The sequence below is a fragment of the Impatiens glandulifera genome, chromosome 5 (genome assembly GCF_907164915.1).
Source record: "Impatiens glandulifera chromosome 5, dImpGla2.1, whole genome shotgun sequence".
NCBI classification, from domain to species: domain Eukaryota; kingdom Viridiplantae; phylum Streptophyta; class Magnoliopsida; order Ericales; family Balsaminaceae; genus Impatiens; species Impatiens glandulifera.
In genome coordinates, this window is record NC_061866.1 from 53,628,037 (window position 1) to 53,644,737 (window position 16,701).

The window sequence follows — 16,701 nt, forward strand, 5'->3', positions numbered from 1 at the left end:
CTGATCTTCGTTGGTCGAGTTTCTGTTGAGGCTGAGGAATCGAACAGGCGACGATGAAGATGAAGAACACCACGGAGATTCGTCGTATTGGACGCTCGGGCGATGCGTTGCTTTAGAAGTTGTTGTTGCCGGAAATCGTCATTGCCGGAAAAGTCGCCGGAGACAGGGGATATTTCGTTATATTCCCATTTCCCCAACTTTGTTGAGGGTTGCAAAGAAGCCTAGAGAAGTTCCTTCAAAGGATTCGGAAATACCAACTTCGTTTAAATCCAAAGAAATGCACCTTCCGTGTAAGGATGGCAATTTGAAACCGTCCTGCGAAAACCGAACCGAATTGCCCCGTTTGGGACGGTTTTTCCCCGAAACCGAACGAGCATGGGGCGGGGATGGTATTTGTGTCCCCCGCCCCGCCCCGATTTCACCCCGTTTTCACCCCGATTCTGCCCCGAATACCATAAACATAATTAAATATATTAAATCATCAATATATTTATTTATTTACTATATTTTATAAGAGTATTAAAATTATTTCTTTATAATAATATAAAATTTTAATATATTACAATATATATTATATTAAAAAATTGGTTTATATAATTTTATTGTATAATAATTATTTATTTATTTTAAATAAAAATTATTATTGGTGCCCCGCGGGATTCCCCGAAACCGAAAAAACCCGAACGGGGCGGGGATGGTATTAAAAAAATCCCCGAAATTAAAACGGGGCGGGGATGGTAATTGCATTCCCCGCCCCGAACCGCCCCATTGCCATCCCTACTTCCGTGTCACTGCCGGTAAGATGCTGGGATTTCTAATTACTTAGAGATGATAGGGATATTTATTTGAATAATGGTGCCAATAAAGGATTGGGAAAAAAGGGATAAAGTTGAAATATATATATATATATTTTCAAGCATGCCCTTGATTTTAGGGCGTATTTCCAATTTAACCCTTGAAGTTAAGAGGGGCCGTTTTTCAGATGAAGAGAAAAAAATCAATTCTTAAAGGGGACCGATCCATTAAGGGAGGGCAGTTTTCAGAGCAGTTTTGAGTTTACTAGTGGAAGTAGATCGGTAGTTCGGTTTTTGAAGAGAGAAAGGGAGGTTACTAAGTCGATTTTGAGAGTTCTAGCCAACTAAAGGGTTTCCAGTGCTGTTCCATCGATTAAGAAGTAGGATTCAATAGAGAAGAGAGAAGAAGCAATTGCAGCAAACTCATACGAAGAACTAGCACAGATTCCGGCCGAAGCTTCCGCGCTTCCAATCGATTCGATACTTCTGTTCATTTCATCGCTTCTTTGCTCATCAGGTAACATCCTTATCTAATGTAGTTCTTAATTGATTGATTGGGGCATCAATTATGAATAGCGATGCCATTTGTTCATTAGAAAGTTAGATTGCAGATTATTTCAACTGTTTGATTGTTCTTCTTCTGTTCGACTGTGTTTCTTTCTATGACTTGGATTGGTTATTGATTGAATACTTAGTTAATAGATATTGAGTTATGTTAGTCTGGAATTGGTTTAGGATAGACGCGTTGTTTTTGAATCCAAATGAATTGTTTCTGCTGGAAAAAAAAATACAGAAGAACGGAAGAACAGATCGCTTTCTTCGATCGATCTTCAAGGTGTTCTTTGATTGTGTGGTTGTAAGCCTGGTCTCAAAGTGTAGAATAGTTCTTTGTGGCGAGACGAATCGTCGCGGCTGGAGACTTCGCTATCCAGAGGCAGAAGAGGTGCAGGACGTCGCCTGTTCGAAGATCTTGCGATTTGGGGGAATAATCTGGATTCTGATCTTCCTTGGTCGAGTTTCTGTTGAGGCTGAGGAATCAAACAGGCGAAGATGAAGATGAAGAACACCACGGAGATTCGTCGTATTGGGCGCTCGGGCGACGCGTTGCTTCAGAAGTTGTTGTTGTCGGAAATCGCCATTGCCGGAAAAGTCGTCGGAGACAGGGGATATTTCGTTATATTCCCATTCTCCCAACTTTGTTGAGGGTTGCAAAGAAGCCTATAGAAGTTCCTTCAAAGGATTCGGAAATACCAACTTCGTTTAAATCCAAAGAAATGCACCTTCGGTGTCACTGCCGGTAAAATGCTGGGATTTCTAATTACTCAGAGAGGGCAGGGAGATTTATTTGAATAATGGTGCCAATAAAAGATAGGAAAAACAAGGATAAAGTTGAAATATATATATTTTTTTCAAGCGTGCCCTTGATTTTAAGGCGTATTTCCAATTTAACCCTTAAATTTAAGAGGGGCCGTTTTTCAGCAGAAGAGAAAAAAAAACAATTCTTAAAAGGGACCGATCCATTAAGGAGGGCAGATTTCAGAGCAGTTTTGAGTTTTCTAGTGGAAGGAGATCGGTATTTCGGTTTTTGAAGAGAGAAAGAGAGGTTACTAAGTCAATTTTGAGAGTTCTAGCCAACTAAAGGGATTCCAGTGTTGTTCCGTCGATTAAGAAGTAGGATTCAATAGAGAAGGGAGAAGAAACAATTGCAGCAAACTCATACGAAGAACTAGCGCAGATTCCGACCGAAGCTTCCGCGCTTCTATCGATTCGATACTTCTGTTCATTTCATCGCTTCTTTGTTAATCAGGTAACATCCTTATCCAATGTAGTCCTTAATTGATTTATTGGGGCATCGGTTATGAATACTGTACGCGTTCATTTTCGTTCCCTTCCGTTTTCTGGCGCGTGTGCCCCTTTTTTTAAATTGGCACACGCTCCATTTTTTTGAATTGAATTGGCCCGAACAGGTTTTAAATTGAATACACTCGCAAATGTATCGATCTAATTGAGTTAAGAGTCGCCACTTTAGTTTTACTTCCCAAAGAAACTAAAGAAAAGAAAAATCAGAGATTCATTTTAAGAGTCCGGTGTTTGGTTACGTATTAGGAAAGGGCATACGGTGTTATGTCATATACGCCTGTCTTTACAGATAGTCTCTACTCCTAAGTAATTGGCCATATGATGTTTGAAGAATTATTACGTTTTCGTTCTAAGTTCAGAACTCTTTTGCTTGTGTGAGAAAATCTTAATCATTTTGCAAGGGGCTAGTTCTATCATGTGGTATTTGACAAGGATAAGGCATTGAAAAGTATTAAAAAGCATTGAAAGGCATCAAAGAGCATTGCAAGGCATAGAGCAACCTTGTCAAAGAAAAACGAGAATCAGAATTTCCGAGAAAGATCAAATGAGGATAGATGAGGAGAATAACAATTCGATTGGAGGACTAGAATTTTATTCTTTTGCTCAAAAGAGAGAAGAGAATGGATTAACTTAAGGGCCCGAGTGTTTCCCAGTTTAAAATTTTCAAAGTTAAAGAGAACTCCGAACACAACACATTAAAATGAGTCATTTTCAAAAATAATTCCCAAAATTCCAAAAAATTTCATATGATAGTCAAAAATATTATTAAAAGCTTACAGGAATCGAGTTTGGAATTTTCGGAGCTACAGAACCCCCGATATGACACTGCAAAGATAGACATTTTTCCTAACGGGCCCTAAATATTCTGGGAAAAAATATTTTTGAAGAAAATAATATTTTGCAGTTTCTGGGAAAATTTGAGGAAGTTTGAAAGTGGTTTGAATGTTAGAATGATCATTTTAAGATGGTTTGTTAAAATTGGGAAACAAACAGGACCTAAGTTTATTTTTTTATTTTTTTTAAGTTTTAAATTAAAATAAAAGGAAAAGAAAGTTTAGGGGTCCAAATAAAACATCAGGAAGAGATCAGAGACTACTTTAATTTCGAATTAATAAATTAATTCGAAATTAAAGTTCTCAGGCTTATTTAAAAATAAAAGAGGTCTAGGGACCTCTTTGTAACTTCAACAGAAGTTGGGGAAATCAAAATAAAAGAAAAGAAAATGAAGCAGCCGTCGGCCTTCTCTCTGTCTCCGGCGAGGGCAATTTCCGGTCAGGGACGATTCCCAGCGAGCCCTCCGCCTGCAGCGAACCTCCGTTCGAAGAAGCTATCGCCATGACCGACGCGATTCGTCTAGAGCTCCGACTGCTCCCACGGTGACTCGTCGTCGCGTCTGAACCAATCACTAAATCCTAGACAGTTAGATGAAAGCTTCTCCACTAAGCCTCGTTTGTCACATGAGCTTATCCAAGCATCAACAGCTCGTCTGCACATCAAGATCATCATCCGACGACTGGAGAAAGGATCCCGATTGAAGAACAACAGGAAGAAGACGATCCACCCGTTCTTCTTTTCAGCCAAATGAAAACGAAAGAAGACAGTTCGTCTGTTCTTCCTTTTAACAGATGAACTTTCACAGTTTCATCAACACACGTCTACAGTTTTCGAATAAAGCCTATCCTAATCATGCCCTAAAATTACACTAGATTCTAACAAACCTAATCAAGACTAATCCTAAACTAAGCCAGTTCAGATACTTCTAATTCAAATCTCTAGCAAACAACAATGTACAACATAACGATTAGAAATCTAATTAACAGAGCAGACGTAATCTATAATCACAATCTTATCAAATAATTGCATCGGTGTACAAAACCGATGCTTCATTCATCATATAAAAATCGGCATTAGTTCATTGATTACCTGAATAGCAGAGAATCGATGAAATGAACAGAAGAATCAGAATCTGCGCTAGTTCTTCGTATGAGTCTGCTGAAACTACCTCTTCTTTTGTAGACTTCTAATACTATCTCCTAATCTTCCCACGCGACACACGAGGCCAGGAATCACAGTACGTTCACGATTAAATCGTTGGTTTGTTCTTCGCCGTGTAGTCGCAGCATAATCACAAGTAGTAGACATGTTTTGATCTTGTCCTCTTTCTTTGACTGAGAAAGGAATCGGATCACCTCTTAGATGATTCCATTCTTTCTCTCCAAAACTGGATTGGAACTGAAAACTGAACAACCTCCGATCTCAAACTGAAAAAAAACTTCCCCCATTTCTGAAAACTGCCTCCTCTTTCTTCTTAACTCATCGGTCTCCTTCTTCTTTTGCACAGGGGCCTATTTGATTTTTTTGGAAAAATTCGAGGGCACGCTCGGAATAAAGAAAATATATACATATTATTTTTTTTTCTTTTCCGTTTTTCCTTTTCCAGTTTTTTTTTTCTTTCTTTGCACCTTCACACTAAATGAATCACCCCGATCGCATCATGGATCCAATGGCTCTGAAATATTTATGACAAATTCCCAACATAATAAGGATGAACCTCCTTTATGAATCAGCTCAAATAGTCATTCGTATCTTGAGTTATGATTTTTCAAAGCCTTCAGCTATTTATCCCTTCGGTTCTTGTACCAGCTTCACTACGGGCGATCTGGGATGAGTTATGCAACTAATTGGGAGAAATACTTGATATCATTGGAGAGCTGATTCAAAGAGATTTCCAACAGTATCTCGTTCATTCTAAATGGATCATTGGTTCAAAAGTTATGATGCTTAGAAGTGTGACATAGTTTCAACTAGCTCCCAGGATTTGAATCGGTAGAACTTCTTTCCTTGTACAGATCGAATGAGGACCTTAACCTTCGAATCACGGTTCGAGAACGGTACCACTGGAAAGATATGCGAGTTATCTTTCCAACCCAACTTGAATTATTCAAAACCATCAATCACATATCAAGTTACATGAGTATTATTTCGGGCCGGGTTTTTTTATTAAGTATCTAGGGTGTAAAAATGAGGTGTCTACAAATACCGATGCCATTTGTTCATTAGAAAGTTAGATTGCAGGTTATTTCAACTGTTAGATTGCAGGTTATTTCAACTGTTTGATTGTTCTTCTTTTGTTCGACTGTGTTTCTTTCTGTGACTTGTATTGGTTATTGATTAAATACTTAGATAATTGGTTTAGGATAGACGCGTTGTTCTTGAATCCAAAGGAATTGTTTCTGCTGAAATAAAAAAAATACAGAAGAACGGAAGAACGAATTGCTTTCTTCGATCGATCTTCAAGGAGTTCTTCGATTGTGTGGTTGTAATCGTGGTCTCAAAGTGTAGAATAGTTCTTTGTGGGAGACGAATCGTCGCGGCTAGAGACTTCGCTATCTAGAGGCAGAAGAGGTGCAGGACGTCACATGTTCGAAGATCTTACGATTTGGGGGAATAATATGGATTTTGATCTTCGTTGGTCGAGTTTCTATTGAGGCTAAGGAATCGAACAGGCGACGATGAAGATGAAGAACACCACGAAGATTCGTCGTATTGGGCGCTCGGGCGACGCGTTGCTTGAGAAGTTGTTGTTGCCGGAAATCGCCATTGCCGAAAAAGTCGCTAGAGACATGGGATATTTCGTTATATTCTCATTCCTTCAACTTTGTTGAGTCAACTTTGTTGAGGGTTGCAAAGAAGCCTAGAGAAGTTCCTTCAAAGGATTCGGAAATACCAACTTCGTTTAAATCCAAAGAAATGCACATTCTGTGTCACTGCCGGTAAAATGCTGGGATTTCTAATTACTCAGAGAGGACAGGGAGATTTATTTGAATGATGGTGTCAATAAAGGATAGGAAAAACATGAATAAAGTTGAAATATATATTTTTTTTTCAAGCGCGCCCTTGATTTTAGGGCGTATTTTCAATTTAACCCTTGAAGTTAAGAGGGGCCGTTTTTCAGATGAAGAGAAAAAAAATCCATTCTTAAAGGGGACCGATCCATTAAGGGAGGGCAGTTTTCAGAGCAGTTTTGAGTTTTCTGGTGGAAGGAGATCGGTAGTTCGGTTTTGAAGAGAGAAAGAGAGGTTACTAATTCGATTTTGAGAGTTCTAGCCAACTGAAGGGATTCCAGTGTTGTTCCGTCGATTAAGAAGTATGATTCAATAGAGAAGGGAGAAGAAGCAATTGCAGCAAACTCATACGAAGAACTAGCGCAAATTCCGACCGAAGCTTCTGCGCTTCCAATCGATTCGATACTTCTGTTCATTTCATCGCTTCTTTGCTGGAATTTTTAGAACACGTTTGGAAAAATGTCTATCTCCATAGTGTCATATCGGGAGTTTTATAACTCCGAAAATTCCAAACTCGATTCCTGTGAGCTTCCAATAATATTTTTGACCATCATATGAAATTTTGGGGAATTCTGGGAATTATTTTCTAAAAATGACTCATTTTAAAATGTTGTATTCAGAGTTTTTCTTAACTCCGAGAATTTCAAAAAAAGGGGGAAACACTTAGGACTTTGAGTTAATTCACTCATTTCTCTCCTTTGAGCAAAAGAATAAAATTATAGTCCTCCAATCGAATTGTTATTCTCCTTATCTATCCTCATTTGATCCTTCTCGGGAATCCTGATTCTCGTTTTTCTTTTAGAATGTTGCTCTATGCCTTGCAATGCATTTCAATGGCTTTTAATGCTTTTCAATGCTTTATCCTTGTCAAACACCTCATGAATAGGATTAGCCCTTATGCAAATTGATTAAGATTTTCTCACACAAGCAAAAGAGTTCTGAACTCAAAACGAAAACGTAACAATCCTTCAAACATCAACTGACCAATTACTTAGGATTAGAGACTGTCTGTAAAGACATGCGTATAGGACATAGCGCTGTAGGCCTTTTCCTAATACGTAACCAAACACCGAACTCTTAAAACGAATCTCTGATTTTTCTTTTCTTTAGTTTCTTTGGGAAGTAAACTAAAGTGGCGACTCTTAAGTCAATTAGATCGATACATTCGCGAGTGTGTCGATTTAAAACTTGTACGGGCCAATTCAATTCGAAAAAGGGAGCGTATGCCAATTAAAAAAGGGGCATACGCGCCAGAAAATAGAAGGGAACGAGAAAAAACGCGTACAAGTCCCAATCAGCCTTTGCAAAAGATTCACTATGAATTTAAAAAAAATGGTATAAGCAATTCATGAAAATTATATGAAAGATATTAACTAGACCACACAAACATGCAAGAATTCAAATATGCAAACAATATGTGCAATTATAATTATGATAATTACAAGTAAACATCTTATTAAATTCTACAAATCAAAAACAATTAACATGAGCTAATTGGGAAACCAGAGGAGAGGACCTACAACATTGAAGTAATAGTCATTTCTGCTTCAAAATGATTAATAAAGGTAGTTTTTCACAGGGCAGTCGAGAAAATCTCCACAATTTACAAGATTTTTGCCTCAAACACAATCAAAAAACTGCTCTAGAGATGTAGAGCTTAAAACATTGGTGGCAGTTCGTTCCGCTTTGATAGGTGAGACATGAAGTTCATATTTGATGAATCACGAGTGGCAACAAAAAGAGGGGAAACAATGAATGTTAGATACTAATTCAATTTTAATAAGCAACAAATAGACCTCTTTTTTCTTAAAAAAAATCTTCTTGTTCTGGCTGGTTCATCTTTTTCTTCTCGGTCATCTTCATTGAATGAAGAGGTAGAACAAACAATCAAGACATCATTGAATGGAGATTGGATACTAACATCTCCACTCTCATCATCCTCATCAGCTGATCCTGCAGCTTGTCAATAGAATACAACAAAACTCGTCATTCTAACAATCTCAAAAGTAACTATAATTCTACATAAGATAGTTACCAATTTCTTATTGTAAGCATCCATATTCTTGTTGTATTCGGTTTTCCTTTTCTCTGTTTTGGCTACATATTGAGCTTTCTCCTAATATCTTTAGTTTCTGATTTTTCTGGCCTGAAAATACAAGGAAACGATAATTAACAAACTGAATATTTTCACACATGATAACAGGGTTGCAATTGAAATTGTCATGAAAATGATTTTAACACTGAACAAATTTCTTTTGGACAGATAAACTATAAATGCAGATAATTCAAGAATGACCAAGTAAGCACTAGTTTTTAGGCACAACCTGAAACTCAAGACGAAAGATTATTAAAATTAAACACTGGTTTTCAATCTTGAACATTACAAGTGACCATGAAGGTTAGCATGTTCATCTTGAGATCTGCAATAAGTATTCAATATGCATGCCTTTGAATCGTAACAACCAAGTATAAGAACATCAAACAATTTTAAGCCTCATTTTCTTTAGCTAGCAATAAACATCAAATGTAAAGCCAGGGGCGGAACCAGGATTTCAAGTCTATCCGGGCTAAAATTATTTTCAAAAAACTAATATAACATGATATTTTATTTTAATATTTCATTATATATTAAAAAATATGAATCGTTTAAGCACAACGAAACAAAGCATGACATTAGAAAAATAAAAAATACTAAAAAGAGAAAAATAAATATCTTAGACTAAAGATATAAAAAAAAACAATAATGACATTACTATTGAAGTTGAGATTTACGATTTTTTGAAATATAATAGTCATCGATAATTGAATTCGTGTCTATACTTGAAACAAATTCCCTCTCAATATAGATGATCATGGAATCGGTGAGAAAATCTTCTCCCATTTTATTACGATAAATTTTTTTAATATGTTTCATAGTAAAAAATGTTCGTTCAATAGTCGTCGTTGAAATAGGTAGAGTTAAAACTAAACGGATCAACCTATCAATCAAATGATACTGTTCCAACTTTTTTATTTCAAATAAACCTCGGTACAATTCTGAGATAGTGGACATATTTTAGAAATTTTCATGACAAACTATATCAATCTCAAAATGTTGTAGTTGACTCCTCAAATGATGCATTTCTTGTTTGGTGAAATCCTCGGGATAATACTTTTTGGCGATAGTCAAAATTTTGTCGATATTGAAGTTTTTAAATTTATCATTTGGGTCCAAAGTAGAACTAAGCGAAAGAAGTTCGATTGTCTCCTCACTGAATCTGAAGTTTAACTCTTACAACTGAAAATCTATTGCAGCATTGAATATATCATAATGAAAGTGATGCTCAACTGTGATGGTATCCTTTTGTTACTTTCCAAATTCAGATCTCGGATACTCCGACAACATAGGTTGATATGGTCCCATTTTAATGTAAGTTCGTCTAATTTCATCGTGATGATTTACAGGATGTCGCCACATAGAAATACGCAATCTAGGATCTCGTTCAAGAGTAGTTTCATCAAACTCAACTCTTTGAGATTTAGAAGGAGATTCTAAATTCTCATCAGAAATTACTGTATTTGGTTCGATTGACTCAGATAATCAAGGATTATCAATTTTTAGCTTAAAAAAAGATAAAATATTGTTTTTTCTCTTTTTCTCTGAATTTGACATTAAAAATTGTTGAATTTTGATATTCTCAACCTGTAAATTTATTAAATACTAAGAAAGTTATCATTGAAACATGAATAGTATAAAAACGATACACATAGACACAAATTACTATAAAATTGAAATTATACCAACCTGGTAAAAGAATGAATTTCAATATAAACCGACAAAATGCACTCCTCCGTTTTGACCTAATGAGTAATAACAAAGAATTCAAATTTTGAAATATGATTGTGTTTATTATTGTTAGGGAAATATTGTTTTAATTAGGTTGAATAAATTATATATATATATATATATATATATATATATATATATAGTTTATATATATATATATATATATAGTTTATATATATATATATATAGTTTATCGGTAGGTAATTAGATTTAATTAGGAATAAATAAGTTAGAGACTTTTAATTAGAAAGTAATAAATTGTATATTATTGTGTGAATTATTTATTTAGGAATTAATAAATTAAGATGTTTTTAATTAAGAATAAATATAATTTTGAGTAGTAATTTTTTTTTTATACTCTTAATAAATTAAATTTAGGTGGTTAAAATAGAATAAATATATCATAGAATATATTAGTTAGAATTATATGTTAGATTAATAAATATATTAGTGAGATAAAATAAATATAATATATAATATATAATTAGTTAGTTGTGGTGGGTCTTCCGGGCTACTATATAATTTAGTCAATTAGATAGCTATATAATTTTATAGAGGAGTGATAGAGGGAGGGAATTTAGTGAGGGAATTTGGTGAGGGAATGGCGTGGCATCACCTTCATTGGTTATAAAATGTAAAAGTGTGAGGAAATAGAGAAAAGAGAAAAATTATTTGATTTTTCAGCGAATAAGATTATGCCACGTCATTCCCTCACCAAATTCCTTCACCGAATCATTTCTCTAATTTTATATTATATAATATTCTAGTAACAGATTAAATCCCTTCGTGCTACAGTAGCCCGGGTCAAGTTGGGTCTGGCTCCGCCCTGTGTAAAGCAAACCTTGATCCACATGGAACTATTGGCTGCTTAGATCCTTGACAACAACATTCTCAACATTGAACCCAACGTTGTCTCTGGGTAGGGCTTCTGGGAGAGCTTAGTGGTGCATCTCAACTAACTTGACTTCAGTTGTTAGACCGATGGGACCGATACAGACGACCATACCTGGCTTGATCACACCTGTCTCCTAGCTTGTAGATCAAGTGACCAGTTGTTGTCGACTTACCAGAGTCGACATGGCCAATGCCACAATACTGATATGAACCTCCTCTTTTCCCATTCTAGCACTTTAAGAAGACGAAAACAACATAGATCAAAATCAATACATGATTCTGCTGTAAAACACAACAGATCTACGAATGTAACAGATAAATTTGAAAATAAATTTATTAGTTTAAGAATGTTTTAAAAAATATATAATTTTCCTTTAAATCAAATAGTCTAAAAATATAGAGTTGCAGACTTGGAACTGTTTTTGTTACATAAGTCTCGAACTTTATTTATACCTACTCATGTAATTATATATTTTTATAAAAAAATGTGTTTTTTTTCTAAAGAAGGCCCGTAACAAAAAATGGCCCAATTTGAGGCCTAAATTAGAATTGAGAACTGTTTATAATTGAGGATTAAGGGTCGGGTCCGATGAATTGGGCCTATATTTTTAGTTGAAAGGATAGCGGTTGGAAACCCTAGCAGCAACGAAACAATAACCTATTTATGCATCGCCTACCACTTTTTCTTTTCCAGATCCACTAAAGGCTCTAGATCAGTCTATTCTCCCTTACCTGCCCTTTGATCTTATACATTAATTTATGTTTTCGATTTTCACTCTCCTTTCTTCAAAGATTGATTTTTTATTGTATGTATTGTGTAGTAGTTTCGATTCTTGACCTGTTTTGTATTTATTTGAGAAAATAGCTATTTGCAGTGATGATAATCAATATGTGGACTAGAGTTTCTGATCTGGGTCTTCTTCCCAGAAACTGAAGACTAACCCTTGGCTGTCTGAGCAATATTAGCTATTCTTGTGAATTTGTTCTTCTTCTTTAAATTTGGGGCTTATGATGAAAAAATAATATATCTTAGCGGATTTCAGTGAGATTTTGTTATCAATGATCTGAATGTTACACACACTGAGGCCCTCTCTTTGTTGTATAATTATTATTTGAAAAAATGTGTGCAATGATGCGATTAAGCGCCTTAAGGGGGTGTTTAGGACAGTGGAATAAAGGGACGCACTTAGTTGTTGTGTCTTTCCGTGAGTCTTATTACAAAACGACTTCTCCTTCCACTGAGCATACTTGTATTAAATTATTGATTTATGAAATGCGTCCATTACCAATTCTGGAGGATTAAAAATGGTTCCTCTTGATGTAATGGCTCGGACGCTATATAAGCTTGTGGTATATCCTGATTGATGACTTTAATTTTGTGTCGCTCTATCCTGGAAACGCTTCATACATCTTTTCTATTATTTCAATGTTAATTTTCTTATATTTGTAAATTAAATTATGAATTTGAACAATTTGGATAATTAATCTTGTATGAAATACTTGTTTTCTACATAAAATTAAGTGACATTTCCCCTCCTATTCAACTTGTGCAGTAAAATTAAGGTTGTATAATTATTTAAATTTCTTCTTGTTTTTGGTGGGTAACATATGATTTTTAAAGTAATCACAATTTGGTAACTACAACTCTTGTAATATCAGAAGATGAAACCAAACGCTCATCCAATTTTGTAATATATAGTAATTTCAAACTGATTTCGATATTTTATTATTTAAGATTAGTATATGTATAGGTAATTTATAATTGTTTAAATTCTTTAACTTTTTATATTTAATAATTTTTAATTTATGTAGTACATGATTAAAAGGTTTTAAATTATTGAATATTTATTAGCAACTCATTTGTTGACAGGGTATTAATTTTATAGGTAATTTTTGTTAATTTAATTTTGAAAATAAATTATATATCATTTTATCAGTTATTGAAAACTATTAAAATAGTTAGAAATTAGTATACCAAATTCAAAATCATGTATGTTCTATTATAAAATTACTAATTTTAAAGTAAGAAACACATCAGCATAGTTATAGAGATCCTAAAGTGATAAGATCTTATCTAAAAAATTAAAAATTTATATTCAATTTTCAAAAAATCGTTTATGTTTCTAATAATTATACTATCACTCAAATTATACTTCTAACATTTATAAACATTTATACTGTATTAAAAAAAACATTTTGTGTATAGCATTATAAATAATTTAATAAGATAAAAATCAATATTTAAATATTTTATAAACTATGAATAATAAATAAATAATTTTGTATTAGTTTTTAAACATGTTACTGAACACTAAAAATAACAATGACATAAAAGATATAGATATTTGTATCGAATAATATAATTCTCTTGATATAAATTATATAATTAAGTAAAAAAAATTTAAATTCAATAATGCCAAAATATTCAAAATACAAGCTTGAAATATATAAATTTGAAAACATTTTTGTAGAGTTTTTACATGGCACGATTATATCAAACGTTTTCATTTAACATTGAGATGCAGGACATAGTTTACGATTATTGACTTTAATTGTGCCACTAGACATTTTATTTAACAATGAGTTTGATTAATTTGGATGAGAAAGAAATATCAAAATTTATGATTTTTTTTTTTTTATAAATATCATCTTTTAAAATATTATTTATCAAATTAAAAATTAAAAATAAATAATTAACAAAGAAAAAAAAATAATGTTTAATCATTATTTTGGGTAAAGTTGTAAATAAATTCAAATATTTTATAAGAAGGTTATTTCAGTCTAGCTTCATTCTTGCAAATATTGCATATCAATATTTTTATCGACAGGACATATGTCAATTTAAAAGATAAATAGAGATACATTAAATGACACAAATGCACTTAAATAAATAATAAATAATAAATAATGCCTTCATTGCATCATCTATCAATCAAATTAAATCAAATATATATATATATATATATGCTCAATGCTCTCAAATTAATTTTATGGGATCATTTATTTAAACTTTTATTTATATTGAATTGATTTAATTACTCGATTAACTTTTTCAAATCTATTTTAATTGAAAAATCAATAAATAATATTTGTAATAGCAAGTTTAATATATAAGCATGATGCATGCATGATCGCCCGGCTTTACAATTGCACAGTGCCTCATTTTTCTTTAAGGCTCCAAATTTTTAATATATTATATTATTAATTATATATAAAATATTGTATAATATAATATTTTTTATTTATTTACTTTCATATAATATGTTAAGTTTTTTAGTTATCATATTATATATAATAATATATTATTTGTTTCTTTCTACATATTATATAATAATATATTATTTAATTTTCTCTAAAATAAATTTATCAAATTCAAAATACAAAATAAATATTTAACAAAAAAAAAATTAATAATTATTTTGGGTAAAGTGTCATTATTTTAAACTTTTATCAATATTGGATTGATTTAATTACTCGAATTACAAAGTCATATTATATCTTTTATCACAACATTTTTTTTAATTACAGCTATCAAATCAGATTAACCCCCATTACTCATTTGATTTATCAAGGAGGAGTGAGTAAAAGTTTACCAACCAAAAATAATTATATATGGTCATTCTTCTACACATTTTGGCAATTGCACTTGAAACCATAATCTTTGAGGAGCTCTTGTCTCTCTTTTGATGGAAGTTCCTCATCTATGTATGATATGTTAACCTGATTGATTGAGTTAATAAATACAGAACTATTAACCTCAATGTAAAATCATAACTTATACCCAAACATTTTTTTTTAGTTTTCACGGGTGCACAATTATATGAAAAGTTGTATTCACATTGTGATGGAGGACATAGCTTATGATCACCTGCTTCAATCGTGCCATTATGTATTTTATGAATACCAAGACTTTGTTGGAGCTTGATTAATTTGGATTAGAAAAAAATATTAAATTTTATAATATGTTTTTTAAAATATTATCTTTTAAAATATTATTATTTTATCAAATTCAAAATACAAAATAAATACTTTGGGTAAAGTTACAAATAAATTCAAACATTTTCTAAGATAGTAATTTCATCATAGATTCCTTCTTGTCAGTATTCCATTATGATAAGTAATTATATTTTAAATTAAAAATAGTTTGATATTTTAGTTTGACTATTATTTAAATAATATAAATGCCAGTCCAGCACCAAATTGTGATCATGTCACATGGAAAATAAATTGCTAACTATTTTGTTAGATTAAAAAAAATGTATTTTTTTACCTAAAAAAGAATATATAAAAAGGTAGTTGAAGAAAATGTTGTTGAACCATCTAATCAAAATTAAAAACATAAACAATAAAAGAAGCAAAAACAACATTAATTATGCTAAGCAAGAAGATCCATTAATATCATATTAGAAGATCAACGGGGAATACAAATTCTCAACCACAGAGGTATGAACTAGCTGAACCACAAAAGTATGAATTAGCAGGGTCGAGATGATCTTTGTATGACTTTTCTATTCATTTCGTGTCATTCTGTCTTGGAAACGCTTCATACATCTCTTCTATTAAATTATATTATGAATTTGAAGAATTCGGATATTTGATCTTGTACGAAATACATCCTATATATATTTGTTACAACTTATTTATTCAAGTCACAACCCTCTCCTATTTCGTTTGGCAGCCAAACAAGTCTCAGATCTGGTAATTTTGAAATTGATTTTGATTTTTTTATAATTTAAGATCAGTACATGTATAAGTGATTTATAATTGTTTAAATATTTTTATTTATAAATTTAATAACTTTTAATTTATACAGTACACAATTTACAAAGTTCTAACTTATTGAATATTTAACAATAAATGTTTGTTAATTTATTTTTCAATAGAATCTATATATCATTTTATAAAATATTAAAAATAGTAAAAGTAAGATCATTTGAAATTACAAGTATTAGAATAGTTAAAAATTAGGATAGGAAATTCAAAATAAAATTACTAATTTCAAAGTAATAAATAACATCAGCATTATTAAAGACATCCTCTAGCTTACTGATGGTAAATGTATCTATACGGATCTATACAATTTTATATATTTTTTTAATAATCAATATAGAGGATCCATGTAGATACATTTACACTATATTAATTATGCCCAACATTTATACTGTATTAACAACAAAAAATTATTACATATATTTTGTATATAGTATTATAATTTTTTTTAATAATTTAAAAGTTAATATTATTATAAAAAAATTATATTTAAATAATTTATAAAGTATGAATAATAAATAAATTTGTAAAAATATCACTCATATTCTATCCTTATACAACTAAGTAAAACTAACTCCAAACATAACAATTGAAAAAAAAGATATTTGTACCTATTTAAATTAATTATGAGGTTGATATTTGATTAGTCAATGAGAATATTGATGTAAATTATATAACTGTGTAAAAAAAAAGTTTAAATACAATAATGACA

At 32.0% G+C, this 16,701-nt stretch overlaps 4 non-coding genes across 4 annotated transcripts; all 4 read left to right on the top strand.

The window, feature by feature from the left end:
* The first annotated feature begins 12,084 nt into the window (after positions 1 to 12,084).
* On the top strand, positions 12,085 to 12,185 carry LOC124940799. Its single transcript, XR_007099534.1, has one exon. It is a non-coding gene; the product is annotated as a small nucleolar RNA Z157/R69/R10 (small nucleolar RNA).
* A 36-nt stretch (positions 12,186 to 12,221) lies between these two features.
* On the top strand, positions 12,222 to 12,308 carry LOC124940815. Its single transcript, XR_007099547.1, has one exon. It is a non-coding gene; the product is annotated as a small nucleolar RNA R11/Z151 (small nucleolar RNA).
* Positions 12,309 to 12,342: 34 nt separating this feature from the next.
* LOC124940818 lies at positions 12,343 to 12,466 on the top strand. Its single transcript, XR_007099549.1, has one exon. It is a non-coding gene; the product is annotated as a small nucleolar RNA Z152/R70/R12 (small nucleolar RNA).
* Positions 12,467 to 12,503: 37 nt separating this feature from the next.
* LOC124940825 lies at positions 12,504 to 12,631 on the top strand. The gene has a single exon (XR_007099555.1). It is a non-coding gene; the product is annotated as a small nucleolar RNA snoR80 (small nucleolar RNA).
* Positions 12,632 to 16,701: the final 4,070 nt, after the last annotated feature.